The sequence below is a fragment of the Schistocerca serialis genome, chromosome 2 (genome assembly GCF_023864345.2).
Source record: "Schistocerca serialis cubense isolate TAMUIC-IGC-003099 chromosome 2, iqSchSeri2.2, whole genome shotgun sequence".
Taxonomy (NCBI): Eukaryota; Metazoa; Arthropoda; class Insecta; order Orthoptera; family Acrididae; genus Schistocerca; species Schistocerca serialis.
The window spans coordinates 552,722,096-552,745,518 of NC_064639.1; positions in this window are offsets into that span (position 1 = coordinate 552,722,096).

The window sequence follows — 23,423 nt, forward strand, 5'->3', positions numbered from 1 at the left end:
GAGGTCTCCATCCTCTCGTACTGCAGGATTCATGGTGTCAGTTCCTTCCAGAAATACTTCAGACATTAGTCGAGTCCACGCCACGTCGTGTTGCGGCACTTCTGCGTGCTCGCGGGGGCCATATATTCTATTAGGCAGGTGTACCAGTTTCTTTGGCTCTACAGTGTATGTAGTATACAAAATATCGCATGGAAAGTGAAACAAAGATATCTGTCCGCAATTCAGTAGTGAACGTTGGCCATGGTTATTCTTAAACGAAGTCGAATCAATGTACGTTGAAAAATTCTTGTTTAAAGAAATAGAGGCAAATACGCTTGACCAGGAAAATACGTCGAGGAATTCACTAATAGAGGCAAAGAGTAAAAAAAAAAAAATATTGTGGCTTTTTCTGTGAATTGAGGGTTCCAGAATTAGGTCTGTATCGGTATTTACGAAAGGAAATTATTTTTATTAACGACTCTGCGACAAAACATGACAGACATATCTGGATGTGTGTTTACTATCTTCCTACTACTCGTATAGCGTAGAACTATTATTAATTTCATTAGATACATCTGCAACCATCATTAAATTATAAATTAACTGCTTTTATTGCCTCGATGTACACAGTCCCTGTCGTTTCTCGATTTTAGTTATCTTTTTCTGAGGCTGTTTTCCTGAGACATTGAAAGGTGGCTACACTGCGCCACAGCGCCAGAGATTGCGCCAAAGAGTATTATTCCGCCGCCTCCACTGGCAGTGCTTGTCGAGAACTCGTAGTAGTCAGTGCTTGCTGAGATGTCGTAGTGAAGGGTGCTTGTCTAGAAGTCGTAGTGGAGAGTGCTTGTTGAGAGGTGGTAGAGAGTCGGTGTTGAGATGTTGTAGTAGGGAGTGCTTGTTCCATGATTTATGCAGTTGTTTGATGGGATAGACAGCAGATGTTGTTCTAATGGAGATATTGTAATGATCAGAGTGCTTTTCGTCAATATATATGAAGGTAAAAGGAAAAAATTCCCTTTTCTTTTTATTATTTCAATGTCTTAAATAATGTGTCATTACAGGTTCAGTCAACAAAGCATCTGGCTTGTGTTCTTGTATTAGAGTGTAATTCTGGTTTTCTTGCGCAATTATAGTATTTCTATTTTTTTTAATTACTTCAGTATAAATGGTATTTAAAATTTCTTGTCTTGTTGAAGAAGAACCGTGCCAGATGTGTACGTTGAATCACACTCCCACACACAGAACAATTACACTTGTGTTTTGGTTTCGTAGGTTTTATAGTTGCTGGGGACTTAATTAATTCATTGTGTTAACGAAAATTTTCTTTCATTCTTTGTTGTTATTCTATGCAGTCAGATTGCGTACAAATACTAGTCAGGGCCAACCGTTACGAGACAGCGTAACCGAACAGACAGCTACTAAATCAAAAAATTAAAAATATTTGCATTCTTTATAATTAAGCCCCCATGCACGTGGCGACCGCTGCTTCGTATCGTCCCTTGGAATTCTTCTGATTGTAAAAATAGTAGACAGTAGTATTGTTGTAGTAATTTGTAGTTTAGTAATTGTAGTCTATATTGCATGTGAAGATTTGGTAATTGGCATTCTTCTAATGGTATTTTGCAAAATTTAATTTTTGTTGTCTTGTCTACGGGTTTGACAATTTAGTGCAATTATTTCAATTGTTCGTTAATCGTGTTTGAGGGAAACATTTCGTGTGAATGGTATTGTTGGAGATAAGGAGTCATTGTGTGTAATTTTCGTACTGTGACGAGTTTTGTATGTTTTGTAAATGATTACGCGATCGATGAAAAAGGCAAAAATGATGGCTAGTCAGGATGACGAAATAGTTGACATGGCGAACTCGCCAACACAGGAGAACAGTATGATGAATAATGAAGTGGAAAACAATTTAATAAGTCGGGAAAATAGTCCGGAACCATTTCAAAATTTTTCTCAATCAGAAAATTCACAGAATACGAGATTAACGATAGAAGATTCTGAAATAGTATCGAACACAGATAGCTTTATGGCTATGCAGAAGGAAGTTAGTTTTGCGGGAAATGTTAGGGGCGAAAAGAATTTCGAACCGGCTAATATGGAGCAGTTGATGGGTGCTATGTTAAATTTGGGAGCACGAATGGAAACACAGTTTAGATCTGAATTAAAAACACAAATGGGAACAATGGAAACACGGTTGGACTCGCAAATAGGAACAATTAGAACTGAGATAGGAACAATGGAAACACGGTTAGACTCACTGGGATCACAATTGGAATCTAAATTTAAAACAGAGATGGGAACTTTGACAACACGGTTAAAAACTGATATGGGAACAATGGAAACACGGTTAGATTCACCAATAGGGACATGTTTCAAAAACATGAAAGATGAATTAAAGAAAGAAATTAGAGAAGAAGTACAACCGATTCTGAATGCTCACAATAATAGATTAATTTCAATAGAAATCAGACAAAAGGAACAGGATAGAGAACAGGAGGAAAGAGATCGCGTGATAGTACAGAAATTTTCAGAGTTAAATTTACAACGTGCACACGATAAGGAAGAAATATTTGAGACAATCGAGGAATCCATACCAAATGACAGAATAAATAACCTAACACAACAATATGAACAGTTAACTACCAAATGTGTTAACACTGAAACCCGAGTCGCGACACTTACGGAAGACGTAAATAAACAGAAAGAACAAATAGGTGATTTATCGGAAAGAGTTGAGGGGATTTCAGATAAATTGACAAGTCTTAGTTTAAATGGGGACAGAGATCCAGATGATACAGCACCATTGCCATTTGCAGAAACCGAAGAGTACCAGAACATAAATAAACATGTTGAAAATCAGGGAAAATTTTGAACGCGTTAAAAGGGAAGTTGAGGCATTATGAAAGCAAGTCAAACAAATTGAAGGCGAAATCGTAGGAAAAGACAGCAAAAGAAATTTAGAATCACAGATAGCAGAGGGCTTTGAAGAAAATAATTTATTTCATTTACGAGAAGCAACAAGAGAGCGCCAGGCGCGTGAACTTGACAATAATCGACATTCGGACTGGGACAGATGCGGTAGGTCTTTGTCGCCACGAGGAGAAAACTTTGACTATAAACACTTCTTAACTGTTCGGAAATTTAAGATCTTTCACAATTCTAAGAACGACATACATCCATGTGCATGGTTAGATCAATTTACGTATGCACTTCCACCAAATTGGCCACTAAGTCACAAACTGGAAATTATGAGCGGCTATTAAAGTCCTCAGGGGATTCACTACACTAAGTGAATATGTGCCGTAGCGTGCATAGGGCCCCGAGCTGTAGTGGTGCTATTTCCCTTTTAGTTTTCTGCACCGCTGCCTACTCTTTTACTATTCTTTGCATCTGTCAAAAACAACTCTTCGACTATGAATCTATCTAGAGAGTCGTTAAAGAATAACCGGATATGACTATTTTACCCAAAAGAGATTTCGGAAATGACCATTTGGACTTTATACTGTATCTTCAGCAGCATTCATTCGTAGTTTAAACGAAATTTTACCTGTTTATCTTCGTGACAATATTACTTCATATGTTGACGACATTCTTATTGCTAAACGTTCTTGGAGTGGGCACAACAAAATTTTGGATTCATTATTACGTATTTTTGCAAGAGTTGGCATTACAGTGAACTTGGAAAAAATCTGAATTTGGTCGTTCTCAGGTGAAATTTCTTGGTCATATTATTTCTACAGAAGGTATTCTTCCTGATCCAGAGAAACTAGACGCTATTCGTAATTATGCTGTTCCTACTACAAAACGTGATGTTCGTAGTTTCCTTGGTGTTTGTAATTTTCTTAGACACCATGTTAGATTGGACAATTTGGCCACACCTCGTTTTTGCGAACTATCTGGAAAGTTCTTTATAAACGAAAATCGGTTGACAACTCTTTTTGGTTAGTTTGTATTCCTGATGAGTGGGTCAATAAATTGATTTGGTACACACATTTCAGTTAGGCACACTTTGGTCCCAGAAAATGCTTTCATAAATTACGAGAAAATTGCTACTTCAGTAATATGGAAAAACGCATTCGATCTGTTTTTGCCAAATGCAAATTATGTCAAAAGGCTAAGCCGCCAACTATTTCTCACAGAGCACCGTTGTTTTCTATCATTCCAGCGAAATTAAAGGAGATGGCTGCAGTCGATTTGTTCGGTCCAGTGGTTCGTTCTACTAATGGTTTTGCGTACATTTTCGTAGCAGTGGAATTGACATCAAAATATGTGTGTTTTACACCTTTACACAAAGCAACAGCTCGTTCAGTATCTAATGCTTTCATCAAACATTTTCTTAAAGAAGTGGGTCATGTTGATAAGGTTATATCAGATAATGGATCACAGTTTCGCTCTAAAATTTGGCTTCGTACTCTACGGCGTCATAAGATTAAACCAATCTTCATTTCACTTTTTCACCCTCAATCTAACGCTTCAGAGAGATGGATGAAGGAAATCAATAAATTGTGTCGTCTTTATTGTCATCAGAATCACAGAACTTGGGATCAGTGTCTTCATATTTTTCAAAACATTCTGAATGAACTTCCTAATGACTCAACTTCTTCACCGCCTATACTGATATTAAAAAACAAAGCACCGACAAATCGCATTTCTGAAATGTTCCTTTTCCGCCTCCACGGAAACTGCGGCATTCCGAAGTTGTGAACCTGGCTCTGCAAAATATTGCATCTGTGGCTGCTAGAAGAGAGAAATCAGCTAAGCGTCCTGATCGTTTAAAAATCTTGTCAGTTGGTCAAAAGGTGTTAATTAAGTCTCATCGTTTGTCTGACAAAGGAAAAGGCTTGGGTCGCAAATTTTTTCTGCTTTATAACGGTCCATATAGAGTTCGCAAAATTATTCATGATAACACTGTCGAAGTAGAAACTCTTAAATCTCGACGCTCTAAGGGAATACATCATATATCTAACGTTAAAATTTTTGTGGAATGACATACTTTTGAGAAACTAACAGTTACATGTAAACACACGGAGAATGCAAGGATACCGCGCCGTGTTACGGCGGCGGCACATACTCAAAGCAACAGTCAAGTCTGCACGCCGCACAAGGCAGTCGTTGACCGCAAACAATTACTTCCTACGTCACGCGCCTACAGCTGACCGAGCGCTCAGTGCGAATGCACTGACAGCCGTAAACAAATACACAGTTTAATTTCTCCGATTAAATTCAGTATAAAGCTATAGTGACTTGATGAATTATGTTATTAACGTTCAGTATTTTTCAGGATACGGTTCTATAAAATATTTAAGAACTTCAGGTAAATTCTGTGCATGTCCGACGTTAAGACAACTTGCTATCGAGAAAATTTCAGGAAGAATGTAATTTCGAAGATGAAACTAATAAACTGAAAAGGTAACTATTTCCACTTAGGTACGTACTTTAGACGTAATTTGATGCTCGCGATTACGTGATTCATACTTTGTGCTAAATTTCATGTTCTGTGAATTTACTTGTGAAGCGACGTGTTTGCGTACATTAACTGATTTTGACAATGATTGATGATTGAACAGGGTTGTTACTTGTATATATTGTGCATCGCTTGGCTGCACTGCTTTTTCACTGATGTCATATTTTTTTATTATGTGCCTGCTGTGCTTATTTATTTAAATTATAATTGTCACCTGATTAGTTGTGCTGATATGGTTATGTATGTAAGTTATACTTTGTGATTTGTCTGCTTGCGCCTTCGTGTTTACTTATTAAGATTACATACGAACATTTATTTGTTTATGATGATATGATGCTAATGACCTGTTTATTACGTAAGATATATATTTGCTGCTTTGCGTATGGATTGCATATTTACACATTTCTGTTTTGTTGTCATAACTACTCTTTAATTTGGTATATAGAAATGCTGATGTACTGTGTACGAACATAGAGTGTAGGTCACACTATTGTATTAATTATAGATTGTTCGCTTGGCAGAGCCTCGTTGTAAGAATTGTGCTGCATCCACTTGTTGGCATTCTGTTCTCTACTGGTATATTTACTCACTATTGCATGTTTTGCTTACGCTCAGTGCCTTATATTTTTAAGATAAGCAAATGAACTGCTATAATTCGACGAACGACATTAGTACAAGAAACTTCATAGAAGTCACATGAGCTGGAGGTTTTATGAAAGCTGTATAAGTTTATGCTAATAGGAAGGAAGCTAACGACATGACATACCAACACTAGGGTTAGACCATTGACAGTTATTACACTGCATTCTTCGTGAGCAATTGAAATAGCAAGTGACACTTGACACAAGAAGTACTCCACATGTTTTCTTCTGTTTTGCCATGATTCTTGAAGTGGTGTACACACTGAAATATTACGATTTATTCATTCAAGTCTTATGTGATCTTTCATACTACGTACTCGCCCCTACTTACTGAAAGTTATTCGAACTAAAGTCTGTTAGAGGTCATGTATGCATTTCTTTTGTTTAATGATGGACAAGGTAACCAAAATGTATTTTATAATTCATAATGAGTAGAAGATTTGGCTCAGGTGGACTACACAGAGGTTGTGTGTGGACATTGTGTCTTCGGATTGTATGGGATGATGAACTGAAGTTTGCACTAGGATTGTATCTGTACTTGTTCGAGGAGACTGACTAGAGGAAAGAGTTGTTATGGAAGTGAAATGATATTGGTGCTAAGGTTTATATGTATCGACGTATTGAAGATGTATTATTGAGGTATTGAGATTATGTGAAGTTGATGATTATTGGAGTTTTAGTGGACAAGAGGTAAGGCAAATGATATTGATGATAAGGTTTATATGTATCGACGTAAGGGGTATTATTGAAGTATTGAAGTATTAAGATTATGTGATTATAATGATTATTGGAGTTTTGGTGGATAAGAGGTAAAGTAAGTGAGGAGCATAATTTTTTTTTTTTTTGTTGGTTTATATGGAACAAGGAGGATGAAGATGGCAGACTGGAACACTAAAGTGGAAGGAAGATTGTCTACACACACTTTGTTAAATCAATAAGCAGTATATACTTTTTTTTGGAGAGAGGAAGCATTTGCATATCTTGGCACACTGACAATTGTTCAGAAACCGTACATTTTGATCTGGCTTGGCAAACATTGGTCTTGACATGATGACTATGACGTTGACTAACTATTATTGACTGTTATACATTGCTGCCACTACTACTTGATACACATGTCAAACATCAAACCTTTGACAGAATTGCATTTACACAGTTAACACTATTCAATTACACAGTAGTACTTAATGTGGATGAAAGATGAGTGAGTGTGTTTTGTGTGTTTTCCTTTCCTATCCCAAATAATTGGTACCGACCTATCTCCTAAATATTATTTTACTTGTTTGTTGTGGCTTGCACTGACACCCATAAATATTATAGGTTTACTGATATTTGTGTATTTGTAATAGTTAATATGACAATTATCTGATATCATTTGTGTGTTTATTATAATTTGTATGTTTAGTGTAAGAGCATTGATAATAATTTTGTAAAAGCAATTGTGTGTGCATTCAAACTGTTGTTCACACCTGCACCTGTTCAACATAATGTGTGCCACTTAGAAATGTTTAATTTCTGCTGATGAACTGTGTGATTAGTGATAGTGAATATTATGGACTGTTACTTGCACTTTTTCTACATGATTGGTGCCACTAGGACATGTTTAATTTCTGCTTATAAGCTCTGATAAACAGTGTGATTAGTGATAGTGAATATTATGGACTGCTGTCTGCACCTGTTCAACATTACTGGGTGCCACAGATGGAACTGCTTCTACTGAAATGAAGTCACTTGTGGTGTCTGCACCTGTTCAACATTGCTGGGTGCCACTGATGGACTGCTTTTACTGAGATAATGTCACTTGTTTGTGTCTGCACCTGTTCAACATTGCCGGGTGCCACAGATGGAACTGCTTCTACTGAAATAATGTCACTTGTTGGTGTCTGCACCTACTCAACATTGCTGGGTGCCACTAATGGAACTGTCTCTGCTGAATGATGTCACTTGTTGGTGTCTGCACCTGTTCAACATTGCTGGGTGCCACTGATGGACTGCTTCTACTGAGATAATGTCACTTGTTGGTGTCTGCACTTGTTCAACAATGCTGGGTGCCACTAATGGAACTGCTTCTACTGAAATGATGTCACTTGTTGGTGTCTGCACCTGTTCAACATTGCTGGGTGCCACTGATGGACTGCTTCTACTAAAATGATGTCACTTGTTGGTATTTGCACCTGTTGACCATTGCTGGGTGCTACTGCTGGAACTATCAACTACTTTTTTTTTTTTTTGAGACATTCAAAGCATTTTATGTGAACATTTGTATAAACTGATTTTTTGTGTATTGTGTAAGCCATTATGTAAAGTCACATGTATGAAGGGATTTGTATTGCTTACTGTATTTTATATATTAGGTTATTGAAAGGTCAGTACAAAGTCAAAATTTTATCCAATTATGTGATATTTGCGTATTAATATTATCTTTTATTTTCGTCTGTATTTTTGTGGACGAATTTGGTGGTATTTTCACCACCAATGCTGGCAAAAATACCATCAAATTCTGGCCCGTGGAGGAGGGGCATATGAAAGGTGGCTACACTGAGCCACAGCGCCAGAGATTGCGCCAAAGAGTATTATTCCGCCGCCTCCACTGGCAGTGCTTGTCGAGAACTCGTAGTAGTCAGTGCTTGCTGAGATGTCATAGTGAAGGGTGCTTGTCTAGAAGTCGTAGTGGAGAGTGCGTGTTGAGAGGTGGTAGAGAGTCGGTGTTGAGATGTTGTAGTAGAGAGTGCTTGTTCCATGTTTTATGCAGTTGTTTGATGGGATAGACAGCAGATGTTGTTCTAATGGAGATATTGTAATGATCAGAGTGCTTTTCGTCAATATATATGAAGGTAAAAAAAAATTCCTTTTTCTTTTTATTATTTCAATGTCTTAAATAATGCGTCATTACAGGTTCAGTCAATAAAGCATCTGGCTTGTGTTCTTGTATTAGAGTGTAATTCTGGTTTTCTTGTGCAATTATAGTATTTCTATTTTTTTAATTACTTCAGTATAAATGGTATTTAAAATTTCTTGTCTTGTTGAAGAAGAACCGTGCCAGATGTGCACGTTGAATCACACTCCCACACACAGAACAATTACACTTGTGTTTTGGTTTCGTAGGTTTTATCGTTGCTGGGGACTTAATTAATTCATTGTGTTAACGAAAATTTTCTTTCATTCTTTGTTGTTATTCTATGCAATCAGATTGCATACAAATACTAGTCAGGGCCAACTATTTACGAGACAGTGTAACCGAACAGACAGCTACTAAATCAAAAAATTAAAAATATTTGCATTCTTTATAATTAAGCCCCCATGCAATATACAGGCCTATTCATATCATTTCACGTGAATTCAAGATCGTTATCAGACAGAGGCTATCTTCCTTTCTCAATGTATCGCGATTTTTATGTTCTCCCCCACAAACATACGAATCACGTCTGAAATCTTGGAGTCTCACTTTAAAGTTTAATCCAAAAGAGCATAGGACTTCGCAGAAGCTCTAGCAGAAACATTGGCATTCTGTATTTAGCAACATATTGCTTCTTAGTTCGTTGCCGTCTTGCCTCACATCGGCAACTTTATTACCTAACCCATGACACTAATCGCCTCGGCCATTTTCATGCACACGGTTTAAGCCATTTAAGTTTTATAACTAGGATGGCGGCAGTTGTATGAGGCTGCGACGTCTTCATACTTCTAAAATAGACGCTTTGTAACACAGCTGCTCCAACAAAACGAGTAGGAATCCTATTGCGACGAATACAAATAAACGAGGTACGAATCCTTAATCAATTCTAGGAAATCGTTTACAAAAGTCCGTATTTAATCTTTTGCAAAGATACTTTGTCTTATTATGTGTCAAACAAAAGTGTTGGTATAAGAGACTTTTGTGTTTTCCTTACTATATAGAAAATAAGTGCAGAAATTGCAAGTGCTTCGAAAAGTATGTCAAGAAAACGGAAGATAAAACGTAAGCTAATGACTGGTGAGTACAGGATCATAGAGCTTGATACAGATCTCAGAAGTTTAATTTGGTAAGTGTTTAAGCCTATAGAAGATGGTGATGGCAACACTGTTAAGTATACTTGTTGTGTGGAGCGCAATGAACTTAACTCGCGTAAGGGTCACCTCTTATATTTCACGCTATTAGTGTGTGTCTAACAAATAAGTGGCATCTGTTGACCAAAAACGCCTTCCCCAAATATGCTCCGGGCAAGGTTACCGACATATACCTCGCTATGTGTGCGCGAGTTTTGAGGTTTTCGAAGCAACTGGGGTTGAAGGGTTTTTGGATCTGACTAAGAGATTAGTCGACACTGCAGCGACCTGAGGAAAAGTATCAGCAAAGCCTGTTAAGCCTCACACCACAAATGTCTCAAGACACATCACAGTAATTTACTAGGTGAACGGAAGTGAATAGTCGGCGACACAGATACGAGGGTTGCAACTTAAATAGTGGCAACTATTTATTCACAACCGATACAAAAGAGTTACATGTTTGCATCTGTTACTGTCCTTTAATCACCAGCGTTGTGTAGAACCCGTTGCCGGCGATGTAGAAGGCGTAGTATACCGTTAAATGAGCCTGTTCTGTTGATGGTGCGAATGGAGCCGTCTAAAAGTTATGGTGATTCTCGTGTGCGGCTGTGATGGTGTTGAAACGTCCCCTTAGAACAATTAAACATGACTGTGCCTAAACTGACACACAATATTTTTTAGCGCAACGCAGTCTAACTTTCAAAAATCCCTACAAAAGAATGGCCCTGACTAACATTAACCTATACCTTTCACAAATCACTTACCTCACCAAAAATCTTCGTTACTCGAACTACTACAATACAGCGAGGGCCACTACTGCCAGCTAAATAAAAGATTCGAACTACTGAAGGCACTAACTACTAATAGGCATAGTTAGCAAATGAAAGATTTTGATAGAGAACAAACAATGTATTTACCTCAATAGTGTCCAAAAGTCATAATGTATGTAGCAGTTCATGTCATCCAGTCTTACAAATTTCAAAATTCCGTCATTGCTCTCCCCACATCCACCACTGCTGGCGGCTCACCTCCAACTGCACAGCGCTACGCGCTGTCAACATCCAGCTGCCCAGCACTACAATGGCAAACAACAATGCAAACTAGCCACAGACTGCACACAGCACAGCCAGTGATTTTCATACAGAGCGCTACGTAACTTTGCCAATAAAAAAACATAAACAGCCTACTTACATAGCCCCCATGCTCCCCACAAAAAATTTTACAAATTGTTTTCGGCAGTGGCCAATACAGATTTGAAAAAAATTATCATAGTTACAATAACAAAGATATCAAATGCACACACTTATTGATACAATGTTGGTCAAAAGCTAAAATTTTCTCACAGTCCATAAAGACAGTCCTGATCATTCATCACAGTAAAATTGCAGTGTTTTTCTCAAAGTCTGAGCAGTAAAAGAAAATGCACACAGAAGTAGTGGATTTCCATGCAGTCTTGAAGAAGTAGTGTTGTCCTTCCAACGGAAAGACAGTGCTGACTCTCGACATGCAGACAGGTAATGGGCCACAACAGAGCAAACTGACAGCAGAGTCATTCGAAGTTTTGAAGAATATTGGTAGGTAGGTCATCACAGAGTAGACCCACTGAAGTCCTGGTAGAGATTACGGTATTGGTGGGCCACCAGAGGTGCAGACCCACTGCAGTCCTTGTAGAAATAATGGTATTGGTGGGTCATCAAAGATGCAGACCCACTGTAGTCCTTGTAGAGATGGCCAGCAGCCATCTGTTGTGACTGTGCAGGTGCACAATCACCATTGAAGAGTCTTGCGGATATTGTAGCAAGTCCATAACCACCACTTGTGCACTCACAAAGTTTTTGGAATTGTCCTTAGAACCAGCAATGCTGTTATCCAGTCCCTTGCTGAATTATTAACACACGTGCACACACTAACAGTCCTTACTTCTCACATATTGTCCATATACCATGACCAACAGAAACGTGTGCAGTGAAATGAAACTTACAAGTTAATAATATGATGAACTGGTGTCAATTACAATTTTATAACATAAGAATACAATTACAAAGGTACAAAATACATCATTAAAGAACATAACAATACAGATAACATTGGTAGTACAGGCTTTACAAAAGAATCGAAATAAACAGATACATCAGTGTTACAGGAATTATGACATAAGTGAATATATAAAATAATGAGAATAGTTTTGAAACATTAATTTCACATATGAGCATTAAAACAGAACAGAATAAATAATGTCTAAACATCTTTACGAAGTAAATAACATATTATTAATGCAAATTATATTTGAGGATAACAGTATTCCCCATCATAGTGAATGTAGCTTAGTATTAGAAGAGAAAAAATTCTATGAAACAGTACACAGAGACAGGAAGAAAACAAATACACAAGGGTACACAAACACATAGTGGAATAACACAAAAGGAAAGAACAGGGTTTGTTCTCAGTGTAACATTTGGTACTGCAGTCCAACCCAAAACTTCATTCCATAGATCTTTCGTCTTATTTCAACATTTGTTTCCACCAAAAAAATCCTATCCAAGCATGCTTTCTGTATTTATATGTATACATATTTCTTACCTCATTATTTATTTTCCATTATCTTACCTCATCATTTATTTCCAAGAAAATCCTACCTATACCTGCTTTCTGTACTTATTTCATATAACTTCTCAATGCATTTCTTCCAATTCATTGCAACTCATTCTCTTATATAGTCTATCCCCTCTTAAGCTAACTTAAATCTACTGAGCTCGGATGCATAAACTAAGGGATGAGGTAATGCAGCAGCACAAAACAATTAATACAAACAGCAATGACAAAAAATGGAAATTGGTGAAGCAAGCAGCATTATAGAAATTAGCAAAGCAATTGCAATATTACAACTAATATAAGGCAATGTGCAGCAAACAATAAAAATAAATCAGTAGTAAAACTGGCTTAACAGAGTAATACAAAGTGAAATTCAGTAACACTATGCCTGGCAAACAGCAGCAGCAAATGCAATAACTTACACCTAAATATGACATAGCTCAAGCAGAAAAAATATTACACCAAAGACAACAATGCAGATAAGGGAAATGTCTATTCACATCTTAATGTCTATGTAATTAAAGTGGTGCACCACAACTTATTCTACCATAAAAATTACCAAGTACTTGAAAAGTAAATTATGTATGCAGTTCCTGTGAAGGGAAATGTCTTTGTGCTCCCTCATGTTTTTTGGGAAGTGTATTACAAAATTAGTATTTACTGGATCTGTAGACAGAAAATATTTATATTAGGACATCTATAAAATTCTATTTTAACCAATGCTGCAGTACAGCTAGAAACTAGATATTAAATAAAATGAGCAAATCTCTTAACTAGAAAGACAATAGATGTAAAATGTTTCTCATCATTTCATTAGGTATTTTAGTAAATATCATAAATTAAAAGCTCCACAGTGTAATTATATGTTTTCAAGTTTGAGCATGCCGTATTTGTGATGCTTTCGACAAAGAAATGTCAATAGCGAGGATAATGGCCTGTTTTTTTTTTCTACCTGTGCCTCTGAAAAGGCACACACTAATGGCTTTTTCTCCAGGCGTCTGACACAGCTGGCCGCTCAAGATGCATTACGTCAAGGTCACTTGGCTTTTCTTACCGAAATATTTACGACACCAGTTTGCACATTTGTGCGAATTTGTGCAAATTTCACAAGTCTAGAATTTGCGTTACAAATCTGTAGAAACAAAATCCTATTGATATAACAGTGTCTAAAAAATTTTCATCGGAATTGTAATACATTCACGCATTTACATACATTTCATAACTCTTAAAGTACGATTCTTGGTTTCCAACATTCTTTTTCACAAGTCAGAGTCCCTAACCACTACTCATTCTTCCTTACCTTATTACACACATACATATTTGTCAACACTTCTTCAATATTTCATCATAATAAATACGTAGCATAATCAAATTCCTCATATAGCATTATTGATCATAAACATACCGCAACAGCATAATAAACATCGTCATCATAACATCATGAAACCTCAGCCAAATCTCAAAATCGTCATAGCTTCCTTCAATAATTTCAAAACCGAAAAAAAATTCTCTGCTCATGTCAAAAGTGTCATCTACCTCAAACGTACTTTAAAAATCATGATCCCATACCAAATACATCATTCAAAGCTCTCATAGTATCACAATGGTTCCGAAAAAATATGAAGAATTCACAAAATACAGACGAAATACAATTTCATAAGTGTGAAGTTATCCAACTGTGTAATTGCTAAACATCTGTCACTGACGTAGTAAACATTGTTTGTTTCTCTGTTTAAATAATCAGATAGCTGTGTATTTTATGTGTTAGAGAAATATGGTACCGATGTGTGAAGTTGTATAAGCAAATACCATATTAGCTAGGGCTCCTTGTGCTTGCCAAACGCATGGTACACAAAGTAAGCATGTACCCCCCTGAGGATTAATGTAATTATACCCTCAGGTGTTACAGATTACAGCAATGGAATAAAATGTATCATGGAAAATCTTTGTATCATTGTACTTCAAATATCTTTAAAAATAAATGATTTAAGTACAAAATTAATCACTCAAATACGTGTACTGTAGCGCTAAACTGTGTGTCTTGTTGTAAGATAATCTCTGTGGAAGTGTCGTAGTTATCGTCATCCAAAAGCTAAGTTCTGCAGAAGCCAATGTACTTACCTCATGATAAATAAAGTTAAATGCTTTGCTTATAGGTACCTTAGTTATTATGCTTATTGCCGTGATGATGAAAGTACTGTGCTCTAACGTATTGTTGTACTACGGAAAAGGCAGTCTCATTGTAGCTATACCACAAAAGTTACTACTGAAACATGTTTTACTTTCCAGAATAATTCAGAAAAACTGAGCAGATATAAAACAGAAACACTGCAAAAGCAACATTGTATATTGTCACTCATTAGTAGTGACATGATAAAATCGTGTAGCTGTTACATAAACTAACCACTGTATCATCTGGTATCTCACTGAAAGTACTTTAAATCCAGAATGTATTTTCAAGTAAACCAAAATGTTGCATTAAAATCTCATTAGCAGTACTGGTAAATGTTCTAAGTATGTGAGCCTTATAGTCGTTACGTAATTCTGCAACTAACAAGCAAGAATGTACACACACAGTAACAAAAAATGGTTCAAATGGCTCTGAGCACTATGGGACTTAACATCTATGGTCATCAGTCCCCTAGAACTTAGAACTACTTAAACCTAACTAACCTAAGGACATCACACAACACCCAGCCATCACGAGGCAGAGAAAATCCCTGACCCCCGCCGGGAATTGAATCCGGGAACCCGGGCGTGGGAAGCAAGAACGCTACCGCACGACCAAGAGATGCAGGCACACACAGTAACACTGTGTTGTCTGTTCATTATAACAATGCATTCGTAATTTCTGTTTAAATAAGTTCTCTTGGTTCTTGACTGGATATTTAACTTCAAACATTGTTGCATGTTAACAGATTCTAAGTCTGACAAAGCATACTAGTAATGTAAAGTGAAAAATTTTGTAGCAAAAATTAAGTTAAAAAAACAGATTATCTCTCAATAAACAGTTTTACATGTGAAAAGTACACAGAGTTTCAACTTGAACGCATTTATCATGCGGTATACGTCGGTAAGGAATACTAATATTTTTCTCTAGGTTAGCGTCTATGTTATTTTTCCCTGAGCCAGCGGGCGCATGTGGCTGCCTGCGGTGTGAGTCATTGTCTGTTTCTTTGTTGGTGCGCATCATTACTGGGATTAGGAGACCTAACTTCTACAAATTCACCTTGTCGAGAGTGCCCAGCTCTGTTTGAATCCTGCCAGTTCTGATGCAATTCAGCTCTGTCGTTACGATCATATCGTCTGTCGTCATGTCGGTAGATTCCATAGTTTCTTTCTTGTCGGTCACGTGGTGGAGAATTTCTCTCTGAATCGTAACTGCGCACTGGGCCGTTGCATCTAAAGTTATTCTGTTTCCCTTGATAATAATTATTTTGTTTCCCAAATTGTCTGTTTCTCTGATTGTCTCTGTGATAGTCACTAGCGCGGAGAGGTGATCTTTCCCTGTAATTATTACTACTCTACCAACGGTTGTCATACAGGTGGTGTCTGTTTTGGTCACGATTTGTGTTGTGAGAATAGCCTTGCCATGTCCAGTTATTATTTCTTTCATCGCAGAATTGCTACGGATGTGACCTGTAATTGTTGTGTTCCTGTTTTCGCGTTCTGCGATTGTCAGTGTCAATTTCTAATTCTTGTAAGAGTCCCTGAAAAGCTTGAATGTCGTCTTTGCAACGTCCTGCCAAAATAATATGTCGTAAATGTTCAGGCAATTTGATTAAGCAAATGCGGATGAGTACTGAGGGGCTGTATGGGTTTGGCAGGTACTGATTCTTGTGCAACATGTCTTCACAATATTTCACAAGACTGGAAAATCAGATTGTTCGAAACGTTTCATCATTATGATGCTATGTTTTACTTGGTCTTGTGTAGCTTGAGTCCAATATGCTGAGAGGAAGGCATGGTAAAATTCTCCTTCACTGTGACAATCGTGAATGACCGATCGCATTCTTACAGCTGGTTCATTCTCTAAATAGCCACACATAAATTCTAATCTGTGCTCTAATGACCAGTTGGGAGGAAAACAATGAGAGAATTGATGGAGCCACGCTTGTGGATGAATGTCGTTGCCTGAATTCTTAAATGTTTTAAATTTATGTGTAGTAATGAACAGCTTATAGTCAAAATCATCATGTCGGCGAGTCGCATATCGGTCATTGTTACGTCGTTTCGGCGGTTCCATTTCAAAATTCGGTGCACCTTGCCAATTTCTTTCATAATTTCCGAAATGCGCTGTGTTATTATTTTGTGGCTGTTCCGTATTTCTATGTCCCTCTTCCCGTATTGGGGCGCGAGTGGCCTCTGAAATACGCAATTCTTGTATTACCTGTGTCAGCTGATCTTGTACTTCCCGGATTTCTCTTTGGTATTGCGTATTAATTTGATTCTGATTTTGTTTGAATTTCCTAATTTGTTCGGACTCTTCTGTGTCATTAAAAACTACCGGTTTTGTGTCATTCAGATTATCATCTACCTTCGTAGATAAATTATTTAGCTGATCCGAAAGTTCAACTATTTTCTCTGGTAATGAACTAATTTCCTCCATGTGTCTTTCTGAACCAATTTTCAGAGTATCTACTGTGTCCTTTAAGTTTTCCTGAGTTTTTGCAAGTTGCGTAACCGAATCGGTAGATGCAACTGAGTCAATTTTAGCTTGCAAGGTCTCATGATTTTCATGAACAATAGTTTGCAGCTCTTTTATGGCTGCTTCGTGATTCTGTAATGCATTTTCATGCCGCAAAAAAATAGGTTGAAAATGCTCACAAATTTGTGTTTTTACGTCATTAGAGACTTTTTGACATTTCGATTCAATGTTATGTAACTCAGTAGTTAAATCTTCACGTGTTTGTTGAAACGTGGTGTCTAACTTCCGAAGATTTTGTTTCATTGTGTCTAACTTTTGAAGCTGTTGCTGTGTTTGTCTCTGATTTTGTTCCATTGTGTCTAACTTTTGAAGATTTTGTTCCATTGTGTCTAACTGTTGCTGTGTTTGTCTCTGGTGTTGTTCCATTGTGTCTAACTTTTGAAGCTTTTCTCCGATTTGTTGCGTTAATTGTAATAACAATGCACTGGTGTCTGAAACATGTTCGTCAGAGCTATTCGACAATGCATTTTAACCGGCAATATTCGCATTTTGAAAAGCAGGAAATGTGTCTTGACTTATTTGAGAAAACGGCGAGGACGCAAAACCTGAATCTACAGTATTTGCAGGATTGTGTCCTGTCATTTCGGATTCCTGAGGCAATCTGTTGCCGGCCGATCGATCGATAATGCTTCCCTGTTCACTAATTGTTTCACTGCCTACACCATTATTTGCAGCCCGCTCCATTTCCCTATGCACAATTACCAAATTAATACTTTGAACATTAAATAATTCATTACACGGTGGCGCTAACACACTGCTTTCGTCTTCACTGTCATTTCTCAGTTTACTTTGGAGCCTAGTATTACGTTTTTCACGCGCCATTATTGTCACAATATTTCACACGACAACACAGAAAAGCACAATTTGAAGAGCAAAATAAGAAAACACATTAACATAGCACTGAAAATAATATCTAGTTAATCGCAAGCGCAGCTGCGAAATACTTGGTGCAAATCTACATGCATGCCACAACTGTTTTACTGTACAAGAATGAAAAACTACAACTACAAAGGAAATTCTCTCTACAATTACGCGCTAGCAATAAACAAAGGCTGCACTAATTGCACAAACTACAAGAAAAAAAATTAGAAGATTCCAGTGAGGTATCCTCGGCTAAGGGTCGACATATGAAACGTCCCCTGAGAACAATTAAACATGACTGTGCTTAAACTGACACACAATATTTTTTAGCGCAACGCAATCTGACTTTTAAAAAGCCCTACAAAGGAATGGCCTTGACTAACATTAACCTATACCTTTCACAAATCACTTACCTCACCAAAAATCTTCGTTACTCGAACTACTGCAATACAGCGAGCGCCACTACTGCCAGCTAAATAAAAGATTCGAACTACTGAAGGCACTAACTACTAATAGGCATAGTTAGCAAATGAAAGATTTTGATAGAGAACAAACAATGTATTTACCTCAATAGTGTTCAAAAGTCATAATGTACACTCCTGGAAATTGAAATAAGAACACCGTGAATTCATTGTCCCAGGAAGGGGAAACTTTATTGACACATTCCTGGGGTCAGATACATCACATGATCACACTGACAGAACCACAGGCACATAGACACAGGCAACAGAGCATGCACAATGTCGGCACTAGTACAGTGTATATCCACCTTTCGCAGCAATGCAGGCTGCTATTCTCCCATGGAGACGATCGTAGAGATGCTGGATGTAGTCCTGTGGAACGGCTTGCCATGCCATTTCCACCTGGCGCCTCAGTTGGACCAGCGTTCGTGCTGGACGTGCAGACCGCGTGAGACGACGCTTCATCCAGTCCCAAACATGCTCAATGGGGGACAGATCCGGAGATCTTGCTGGCCAGGGTAGTTGACTTACACCTTCTAGAGCACGTTGGGTGGCACGGGATACATGCGGACGTGCATTGTCCTGTTGGAACAGCAAGTTCCCTTGCCGGTCTAGGAATGGTAGAACGATGGGTTCGATGACGGTTTGGATGTACCGTGCACTATTCAGTGTCCCCTCGACGATCACCAGTGGTGTACCGCCAGTGTAGGAGATCGCTCCCCACACCATGATGGCGGGTGTTGGCCCTGTGTGCCTCGGTCGTATGCAGTCCTGATTGTGGCGCTCACCTGCACGGCGCCAAACACGCATACGACCATCATTGGCAGCAAGGCAGAAGCGACTCTCATCGCTGAAGACGACACGTCTCCATTCGTCCCTCCATTCACGCCTGTCGCGACACCACTGGAGGCGGGCTGCACGATGTTGGGGCGTGAGCGGAAGACGGCCTAACGGTGTGCGGGACCGTAGCCCAGCGTCATGGGGACGGTTGCGAATGGTCCTCGCCGATACCCCAGGAGCAACAGTGTCCCTAATTTGCTGGGAAGTGGCGGTGCGGTCCCCTACGGCACTGCGTAGGATCCTACGGTCTTGGCGTGCATCCGTGCGTCGCTGCGGTCCGGTCCCAGGTCGACGGGCACGTGCACCTTCCGCCGACCACTGGCGACAACATCGATGTACTGTGGAGACCTCACGCCCCACGTGTTGAGCAATTCGGCGGTACGTCCACCCGGCCTCCCGCATGCCCACTATACGCCCTCGCTCAAAGTCCGTAAACTGCACATACGGTTCACGTCCACGCTGTCGCGGCATGCTACCAGTGTTAAAGACTGCGATGGAGCTCCGTATGCCACGGCAAACTGGCTGACACTGACGGCGGCGGTGCACAAATGCTGCGCAGCTAGCGCCATTCGACGGCCAACACCGCGGTTCCTGGTGTGTCCGCTGTGCCGTGCGTGTGATCATTGCTTTTACAGCCCTCTCGCAGTGTCCGGAGCAAGTATGGTGGGTCTGACACACCGGTGTCAATGTGTTCTTTTTTCCATTTCCAGGAGTGTATATAGCAGTTCATGACATCCAGTCTTACAAATTTCAAAATTCCGTCATTTCTCTCCCCACATCCACCACTGCTGGCGGCTCACCTCCAACTGCACAGTGCTACGTGCTGTTAACATCCAGCTGCCCAACACTACAATGGCAAACAACAATGCAAACTAGCCACAGACTGCACACAGCACAACCAGTGATTTTCATACAGAGCGCTACGTAACGTTGCCAATAAGAAAACATAAACAGCCTAGTTACAGTGTTATCCTAACGCATTACGTTCCTCCACGCCATACCGTAAATGCTCAGTATTACTGTTCGTTTTTGGAGCATCGCCTGCGACCAGCTTTGCGAAAGAAGCGGCGACACTTTCTACGCAACCCACCCATCATTTTACACGACAATGGGCGGACGCATACAGCGCAAGCTGTGGCTGTTCTTTTCGGTCGATGGGGCTGGGAAGTACTGTACCATCCACCATACTCCCTGGACTTAGGTCCTTGTGCCATTGATTTGATTCCGAAGATGAAGGAACCACTTCGTGGCATTCTCTTCAGAACTGTTCCAGAGATTCGACAGGCAGTAGACCGCTCCATTCGCACCATCAACAGAACAGGCTCTGCTAGAGGTATACTACGCCTTCCACATCGCTGGCAACGGGTTCTGCACAACGCTGGTGAGTACTTTGAAGGACAGTAACCGGTGCAAACATGTAACTCTTTTGTATCGGTTGTGAATAAATAGTTGCCACTATTTAAGTTCCAGCCCTTGTGTGTGGATATATAGAGCAGATCACGCTTCTTGTTTACGACACGCTTTCCAGGCGAGTCTAAAACAGATGAAAGTATTAGAAAGGAATTTTGGAGACGATTTTCCTCAAAAATGTATCTTTTACGACTGACCAAGATGCGAGCAATATCGCTGCTCTTCGTGGATATTCTAGACTGAACTGTTCCTATCACACGCTGAACACAGCGCTAAGAAATGCGTTTAATGTGCCGTATATGTCATCCAATTTCCCACAACTTCATTTTGTTCCGATGCAATGAAGTAACTTGTGACATTTGCAAAGCAAAGTGGCCTTGTTCATGGCCTAGAGAGAACACTGCAGCAGTCGAACGATACTCGCTGGAACACTCGGCTGACCATGCTTTAATCGGTCAATCGGCAGTATTCGGTATTTTGTAAAAAGCCCTCTGAGAAATGAAAAACAGAGAGACTAGAAGGATTGACATCACGTTGATGGACGAACTGATTCCGGTTCTAACGGTATGTACGCTGTTGTGTTCTTATGTTAAACTGGTATCCATTAGCACGTACAATATTTGAGGAATTGTAAAGCAGTGATTTTTCTTACATCCCTTCAAGGAGACCACAAAAGAGGCACGAGAAACAGAAACGGAAAAATCACTTCACTGCACCTCCTGTTGCCATGGACGATGAAACTCCTGAAACCCTTAAGTAAAGAACCTCATGACAGAGAAGCCTCTGAAAAGATATCGCGAATCCGTCTGAAAAATTATCTAGAGGAAAAGGCGCCTCGAGCAAGCTACTTTCTTGTGGGTACCATTTCGCCTTCTGAATATGATGTCTGAATTCCAGATGTGTGAAGATACGGGAGAGGTAAAGCATACAATTAGTATCTACTTCATCAACAATTTAGAGTGGCCATTCCCGAAAGGACGCTCCCTCGTCCTCAAATGGTGGAAAATAATTCAAATATTTTTAAGAACGGAACAATTTTTTCGGTGTTTCTTTTATTTTGATGTTTTGCCAAGCAATATATTAAGTCTTTGTCTTACCACCATGAACAAAAGCATAGAAGTTTGCTTTCTGGGCAGATATTGAAGACAACCCACTTAGATACGTACTTAAACCAAAATTGTAAATTGGTCGAAAATGAAGCTTATGATTGGAATGAAAACCGAGAAATGTTTCCGACTCTCCAGAATATAGCCAGAAAAAAAAAGTCTGTACAGTCATCCAGCTACGCATCAGAGAGAAATTTTAGTTTCATTCTAAGTACACGACGATAACTTCTGGACCAGGACAATGTTGATGTCTTCTCTTTCTTCACAGGAACTCCAATATCAGAGTACTTGAAGGAAGGAATATGTTGTAAATGTTTTTCACACCACGTTTTGTTTTCTCTCTAAATCGATTGTCGATTATTGTAACTATTTGTTTTGTAGCTTTCAATTGTGCAAACTGTTCCCAAATTAGAGTTCATTTATTGCAGCCGAATAAAGTAACCTCCTTCTTAGTGAATTATTATTGCACTATACACATTAAGTTGGCAGTTTTTTCGCGCCCCAAGTCATCACGTTTTGATGTTAATGCAGAGACAATTGTTTAATATAAAAAGCTCAATATAAATAATCCGTTGACATGAAATAGTACTGTAGACTCGGCCTAATGACATACTTTAGCACGAAACAAAAATGTTTTTTCATGGCAGTGATCCGCTCCGCATTAAAATGAGATGTTCAGTACATACTTTATGCAGTCGGACAACACTCAGAAGTTTTGTTCTTACATTTGTTTGTTTGTTAGATCGAACAGAATAAATAATGCTAGTTTTGGGCTTTGGGTACCGTCAGTATCAGTAAATTTCGTTATACTAGTCAGTCAGCTTTCGAATTCGGTTCTGGACGTGTCAAAATCTAATTTACGTGTCTAATGGCTGACAAATTTATGCGAATACAACCCTCATTTTGCTTAAAATCGAGATATTCAAAGACTAAACAAATATATAAGTAACTGCATGTGTACATTTTAGCAGCAAACAGCATTTCAAAAAATTACTTCTAATGTATTGTCGAGCATTTATGCACAGCGTACAGTGAATTTCTTTTAACAAAGAAAAATCTTTTGGCCCAATCAGTTTCGTGTTAAACGCTTTTCGCGGTATGTAGGGAAATCCCTCACTGAGCGGTGGTAACGGCACGCTAGAATGGTACAGGCTGGTACGCAGTACGGGATGTATATCTGATTAAAGCCCGTCCAGTACGGTGGGCTGTGGCGGGCTGAGCGGCTGTGTCAAACCGATCGTGGTGGCCAAGCGGTTCTAGGCGCTTCAGTCCGGAATCGCGCGACTGCTGCGGTCGCAGTTTCGAATCCTGCCTCGGGCATGGATGTGTGTG